This window comes from Cavia porcellus, unplaced genomic scaffold (assembly GCF_034190915.1).
Source record: "Cavia porcellus strain 051 isolate PalLab524CR breed Dunkin Hartley unplaced genomic scaffold, mCavPor4.1 scaffold_6, whole genome shotgun sequence".
Taxonomy (NCBI): Eukaryota; Metazoa; Chordata; class Mammalia; order Rodentia; family Caviidae; genus Cavia; species Cavia porcellus.
Window position 1 is genome coordinate 105,749,981 of NW_026947489.1, and position 7,969 is coordinate 105,757,949.

The following is a 7,969-nucleotide window of genomic DNA, read 5'->3' on the forward strand; positions in this document are numbered from 1 at the left end:
AAACTTCATATACTATAGCTTCAAATATTTCCATATCAAGAAGCCCAGAATAAAGCCTTTCTAATTAATAAGTGAAAATTTTATAAGGCTTAAAGGCCACATAATGGGGAATCATGATTGCCACATATTTTCATATATTTGAATCATTACTTACATTAGGGAAACTATTCGGTATTCATACATGCGAGATTGATTTATTTCACTTATGAGTATGGTCTCAAGCTGCACCCATTTATTGATAAATATCTCAATGTGATCCTTCTTTATAGCTGAATAATACTCCATTGTATAGAAATACCACAACCTTTTTATCCATACCTCAGTTGATGGACACTTGGGTTGTTTACAAGATCTGGCGATTACAAATTGTGCTGCTATAAACATAGGTGCACATAAATCACTGTGGTATGATGCTTTCAGTTCTTCTGGGAATATGCCTAGAAGTGGAATAGCTGGAATAAATGGGATTTCCAATCCCAACTTTTTGAGAAACCTCCAGACAGACCTCCAAAAGGCTGTACCAGTCTACACTCCCACCAACAGTGCAGGAGAGTTCCTTTTTCCCCACAGCCTCTCCAGCATTTGTTGTTGTTGGTTTTCTTGATCCTGGCCATTCTTTCAGGAGTGAGATGGTATCTCAGTGTGGTTTTAATTTGCATTTCTTTAATGACCAATGATGATGAGCATTTTTTCATGTATTTATTTGCCATTTGCATTTCTTCATCTGAGAATTGCGTATTCATCTCAGATGCCCATTTTTGGATTGGATCTTTGAATTTTGGAGGTCTGAGTTTTTTAAATTCTTTATATGTTTTAGACAAGAGTCCCTTGTCTGAGAGAGAGTTCACTAAAATCTTTTCCCAGTTTGTGGGTTTTCTTTTCACTATGCTGGAGATTTCTTTTGACATGCAGAAACTTTTCAATAAGAAGTGGTCCCAGTTATTGATTCTGGGAAGTATTTCCCGTGCGGTTTGAGTCCTGTTCATGAATTCTCTACCTACTCCTATGTCTCCAAGGTTTCTACCCAATTTGTCTTCCAATAGATTTAGTGTTTCTGTTTTAATATTCAGATCTTTGACCCATTTAGATTTTAATTTAGTACATGGTGATAGACATGGGTCTAGCTTTAGTTTTCGGCAAATGGAGAGCCAGTTTTTCCAGCACCATTTATTAAAGAGACTGTCATTCTTCCAGTAAACCTGCTTGGCTCCTTTATCAAAGATAAGGTGGTTGAGTGTGTTTGTAGTTGTGGTTGTATCTTCTAATCTATTCCATTGATCTTCGCCTCTGTTTTGATTCCAATACCGTGTTGATTTTACTACTGTTGCTTTGTAGTATAATTTCAAGTCAGGGATTGTGATGCCTCCTGCTTTGTCTTTGCTGCTTAGAATTGCCTTTGCGATTCTAGGTCTCTTCTGGTTCCAGATGAAATTTAGGAGTGATTTCTCTAGATCTATAAGGTATGTTGATGGTATTTCTATTGGGATTGCATTGAATCTGTATAAGAGTTTTGGGAGAATGGCCATCTTCACAATGTTTGTTCTTCCTATCCATGAGCAAGGGATGTCTTTCCATTTTCTGAGATCATCTTCAATTTCCTTTTTCAGTGTATTATAGTTTTCACTGTATAAGTCTTTCACTTCTTTCGTAAGAGTAATTCCTAAATATTTCATTTTTTTGCTTGCTAATGTGAATAGTCCAGTTTCTCTTATTTCCCTCTCTGTGATTTTGTTGTTTGAGTATAGGAATGCTATTGATTTCTGAGTATTGATTTTGTATCCAGCCACATTACTGAATTTATTTATTGTATCTAAGAGTCTTTCAATGGAGCTTAGGGGGTCTTCTATGTAGAGTATCATGTCATCTGCAAACAATGACAACTTAACTTCTTCTTTTCCTATCTTTACCCCTTTTATTTCTCTTTCTTGCCTAATTGCTCTGGCTAGTACTTCCAGTACTATATTAAATAGGAGTGGTGATAAAGGACATCCTTGTCTTGTGCCCGATTTTAAAGTAAAGGCTTTCAATTTTTGGCCATTTAGTATGATGCTGGCTGTTGGTTTGTCATAAATGGCCTTTATTATATTGAGGTAAAGACCATCTATTCCAATTTTCTGTAGAGTTCTTATCATGAATAAATGTTGGACCTTATTGAAGGCTTTTTCTGCATCTATAGAAATGATCATGTGATTCTTATTTTTGGCTTTATTGATATGGTGGATTACATTTATTGATTTGCGTATGTTGAACCATCCTTGCATTCCTGGGATGAATCCCACTTGGTCATGGTGTATAATCTTCTTGATGATTTGCTGGATCCTATTTGCCAGTATTTTATTGAGGATTTTTGCATCTGTGTTCATTAGGGAGATCGGTCTATAGTTCTCTTTTTTTAGTTGGGTCTTTCTCAGGTTTTGGTACTAGAGTGATATTTGCTTCCAGGAATGACTTAGGAAGGATTGCTTCCCTTTCAATTTCATTGAATAGTTTGAGGAGTGTCGGCATTAGGTCTTCTTTGTATTTCTTGTAGAATTCTGCAGTGAATCCATCTGGGCCTGGGCTCTTCTTGGTGGGTAAGGACTTAATTACATTTTCAATTTCAGTAACAGAGATTGGGTTATTCAACAGTTTTACATCCTCTTGATCTAGCTTTGGCACTTCATATGCTTCTAAGAATCTGTCTATTTCTTCTGTGTTATCAAACTTTTGAGAGTAGAGGTTTTCGAAATAGGTGTTGATGATCTTCTGTGTTTCTATTGGGTCTGTAGTGATTTCTCCTTTTTCATTTCTTATTGCATGAATTTGAGCTTTTTCTTCCCTTTTTAAAATAAGGTGGCTAGGGGCTTATTGATTTTATTTATTCTTTCAAAGAACCAACTCTTTGATTTGTTGATTCTTTGAATTGTTTTCTTAGTCTCTATTGCATTGCTGCTCTGATTTTTATAATTTCCTCTCTTCTTTTGGCTTTGGGCTTGACTTGCTCTTCTTTTTCTAGCTGTTTGAGGTGTAGCATCAAGTTATTTATTTGTATTCGTTCTGTTTTCCTGATGTGGGAACTCAGTGCAGTAAATTTTCCTCTCAGGACGGCTTTCATTGCATCCCACAGGTTCCGGTAAGTTGTATCTGTATTTTCAGTTTCTTTTAGGTATTGTTTGATTTCTTCTTTAATTTCTTCTGTGACCCACTGATTATTCAAGAGTCTGTTATTCAGTTTCCATGTGTTTGTGGGATTTTTGCAGTATCTTTTATCATTATTTTCTAATTTCCGAGCACTATGATCCGATAACATGCAAGGGATGATTTCAGCTCTTTTGCACTTGTTTAAATATGTTCTGTGAGCTAATATATGGTCTATTTTAGAAAATGATCCATGTACTGCTGAGAAGAATGTGTATTCTGATGTTGTTGGGTGGAACATTCTGTATATGTCTATCAAACCCATTTGTTCACAGGTGTGATTCAGTTCTGTTATTTCTTTGCTCATTTTCTGTCTGGTTGATCTGTCCCTTGGTGTCAGTGGCGTATTAAGGTCTCCTGTTACAATTGTGTTACTGATAATTTGAGTTTTCATTTCTGTTAATAAATGTTTTATATAACTGGGTGCTCTGGAGTTTGGTGCGTATATATTTAAGATGGTTATCTCTTCCTCTTGGAGTTTTCCCCTTACGAGTATGTAGTGACCTTCTTTGTCCTTTATGGTCATTGTTGGTTTAAAGTTCACGTTGTCTGCAAACAAAATGGCTACTCCTGCCTTTTTTTGGATTCCTGCTGCATGAAGAATTGTTTTCCATCCTTTGACTTTCAGTCTGTGAGTATCCTTCTGGGTTAGATGGGTTTCCTGTAAACAGCATATGGTTGGATTTTGTTTCTTGATCCATTCTGCTAGTCTGTTTCTTTTGATTGGTGCATTGAGACCATTTACATTAATGGTTATTACTGTTAAATGCTGGTTAATTGTAGGAATGTTATCTCTCTGCTGTTGCATCTTTATCTTTCGGTTCTGTTTAATTATTTGCTTTACTTAGTGGTTTTTTCCTTTGTGTATCTAATCTGACTTTCAATATTTTTTGCAGGGTCGGTTTGGTGTTCATGAAGTTCTTCAGCTGTTCTTTGTCATGGAAGTATCGTATTGCACCATCTATTTTGAATGATAGTTTTGCAGGATATATCAGTCTTGGTTGGAAATCATTTTGCTTTAGGATCTGGAATATTTCACTCCATGCTCTTCTTGACTTTATCGTTTGTGCTGAGAAGTCTGCTGTGATTCTGATAGGTTTTCCTTTATAAGTGATCTGTCTTTTCTCTCTGACAGCTTTTAATAATCTATTCTTATGTTGGATTTCTGGGATGGTGATTATTATATGTCTGGGTGTAGTTTTATTTTGGTTATGAGTGTTTGGAGTTCTATATGCTTCACTGATCCTGATGTCAGTTTCTGACCTCATGCTTGGGAAATTTTCAGCTATTACTTCTCTAAATATACTCTTGACATCCTTTATGTTGTCTCCCTCTCTTTCATCAATCCCTTTCATTCTTATGTTATTCTTCTTTGCATCGTCTTGCAGTTGTTGAATTGTTGTTTCCTGATTCCTTGTTATTTTCAAAAGATCTTTCTTTTCCTGTTCACTAGCTGCAATCATGTCTTCAAGGTCTGAAATTGTATCTTCACTTTCATTAAGGCGGTTTTTACAACTTTCAATGGTGTTTTTTATTTCCTGTATATCTCTGTGCATCTGCATTATGTATTCTGTTTGTTTCTTATATTGCTCGTCTAGTGATTCTATCTTTTTGTTTAGTTCCTCCAATTTTTTATCTGTGTTTTCTTTAGATATATTTAGAATCTCTTTCATTTCTTTTATCATTTCTTCTTTTATCTGGGAGATTATTTCAAGTTTGAATTTCTTTAAAGCTTCTTGGAGTTGCTTGTCAACTTCAGTAGCTATTATGTCCGATATATGAGATGGATGGGATATATTTTCTTCTATATACATCGCTCCTAGGGTTTCCTGAGATGGGCTGGAGGTTTGAGGTTGTAATTTGGTCTTTCGTTTTGTCATTTTCTATATTTCTGTGTTTCAAGTGTTATTTGAAAGCTTCCTCAGGATCTGTTGAAAATCCCCTTCTATGTTTGGAGCTACTGAGACTCTGGCACCGCGCTACCCCAAGCCATTGGGCCTACAGAACCAGTGGCCCTCCTCTGCCTGCTCAGAACTCCGCAGTTCCAGACAAGCTGGGCCTCAGGGACACTGTGCGCCTACCTGCCCCTTGGAAGATCCACAGCTCTTCAATCGCAGCCGGGTTAGGGTGCTCACCACAGGCTGCAGTGCCTCAGGAGCCTGTGATCCCTCCCTGCTTGCAGAGATATCCACAGTCCTCCAGACAAAGGAAGGGACTTCTGCAGGCACTCCAGATCCGCCCAGCTCCTCCTCTGCAGGCAGATGGCTAGGCGTGTCTGGGCTCGGGGGATAGTGTAGGCCCGCCCATCCGTCGGAGCTCATCAGAGCTCCAATTGTAGCCGGGAGGGATGGGGAGGCGGCTGTAGTGGCCTCTAACCCACTGCTCCACTTCACTGCACCCAGAAGCCTGGGGGGTCCGGAACAGTCTGAGATTTGGGCAGACTGTGCTGGGCACTCACCACAGGCTGAGGTGCCTCAGGAACCTGCGATCCCTTCCTGCTTGCAGAAATATTCAGTCCTTCAGACAAAGGAAGGGGCTTCTGCAGGCACTCCGGATCTGCCCAGCTCCTCCTCCGAAGAATCTTAACTCATCTGTAACCTAAATTTTAATTTCTTGCTTCCTTGGATTTTATTCTGGGGTCCCAGCTAGCACAGGATTCAAACTGCCCTTCCAAAATCATTTCTCGGTCTAGCCTGAGACCACAACATAGCATTTAAATACACATCATTAACAAAAGTGAATTGTCATTTTCATTGTCATCCTTAAAAAAACAATCAGCTGCTCCATTCTGTGAAATCTTCACAAAACCTTTGTTTCCTTCAAAAGTTCTCACTTGATCTTTTTTCTGTCTTTCCAAAATACTTGTCTTACTCCTTTCCTCAGTACTCCATTTTTCTGCTTCCTCTTTGTTTCCCCCTCATTAACCCATTACCCAGGATTATTATCAAGTGAATGAGCCTTGTTATATTCAGCCTCAAGATTTCTACTAGATTTGCAGAAAAAGAAAACTAATATTTTTCATTTTTGTAAGCTATAACTGATTTCCTGTAAGATTTTAGGAATACTTAGATAGAAATTTCAAGGGAGGCAGTACCATCTTGACACAACCAAAGTGGGTCATCAATTTCTGTCTGAGGAAAATAATTATAAGATGCTAAAAAATGTGTGTTATGCTTTGATACACAGTACCTCTGATACTTCCTCACAAAAACAGGGCACAGAGAATGGAAATTGAGAGCAGGAAATGAATTCTATTGTTTGAACATAGTAAATAATAAGAATAACGATTAGGAAGATTGATACACACTAGCCCCAAAATATGGAAATGGGAAAGCAGCAGAAAAATTAAAATCACTCCCAATTTCCCCATATTCTTGTCCACTGAAGCAGGATAGATTTATCTGGCCTTTACCTGAAGTCATAAGACCATTATGAAACAAGGACTTACAGGCTGTTTGGCTAAAAAGTATTGACTTCACCTAGGCCTGCAAATGCCCAACAGGTAACTAAAAGCAGGATAAAAACCTTAGTAGTTTTACCTTTATTCTGACTTGTCCTTTTTCCAAATCATTCTCCACTGCAGTTACCTTGGATTCCAGGAGCACATATGATAATACAAACATCTTGTGAGGAGAGTTGAAATTACCCATTAGGCAACACAACTTTCTTATTACTGATGGTCCTGAGACAGTGATTAAGCAGACTACATTTTGACCAAGACTGTTTAATTATGCATACTTCTCCCCCACCCTTTACTCATGTTAACACCCCCCCCCTCAAGGTAAGGACACCTGTCTCCTTGTCTTCCCAGTATGTATAGCTTTACTTATTTTAATTTAGCTTATTTTTGTGGGGGCAGGGTGGCCAGAACTGATTATTTTGAATCCTTGGAATCAAGCTTCTAGCCTAGGACTCTGGTAGAAATGTAAGCGGTTCCCTCCTCATGTGGAAATAAAAGGAAAAATGGCGACGGCGATAATACTAAAAGAGCTCTTCAAAATAGATCACATGGCCATTAGGCAGCAGGGCTTAGGCATGACTTCAGCTGCTGCCCATGAATATTAACTTTGGTTACATTCTTACTACAAACATGTAGAACAGATTATATGATGCCAGAGACTTGAGATGTGAATCAACAGGGTGTCAGACCTGGGAAATTTTTGCTGAGTATATATACATTCTTTTGAAGGCCTTGACTCATAGCAATGATTTTCAATGATTTCCAACAGAAAGCAAAATAATTATTACTGCCTTATAATTAATGTGCTGGGAACTGTGGTACAAGACTATAATTACAGTGCTCTGGGAGAATGGGGTAGAAGAATCACAAGTTCAAGCCCAGCCTAGGCAACTTAGTGACATATAGAGACTGTCAAAAAATATCAGTAGAGCTGGGGATTTAGCTCAACAGGGTAAGTGCCTGTCTGGCCAACATTAGGTCGTGAGTTTGATCCCCATAACAACAACCAAAAAACCATATATATATATAATCAGTGGAGATAGGGGTGGGGTAGGGATTGTAGCTCAGTGCAAAAACCAGGAATTCAATCCTTGGTACCACATTAAACAAATGAATGTTATTTGTTCAATATAAGCTTCCATTTTCCATGCCTTCTTTGAAACAATGATTTAAAGCAATTTGAATTTGTGTTTCCTGAGGTTCAATCTTTAACAGCCTCTAAATAAAGTCCCTTTTACATTTGGAGTTTCTGAGTTTGGATTGAGTAACAGTAGAAAAAGAGAATATCTGCTCTTGGAAGAAGAACACAAGAAAGGGGTCTGAACAAACAGC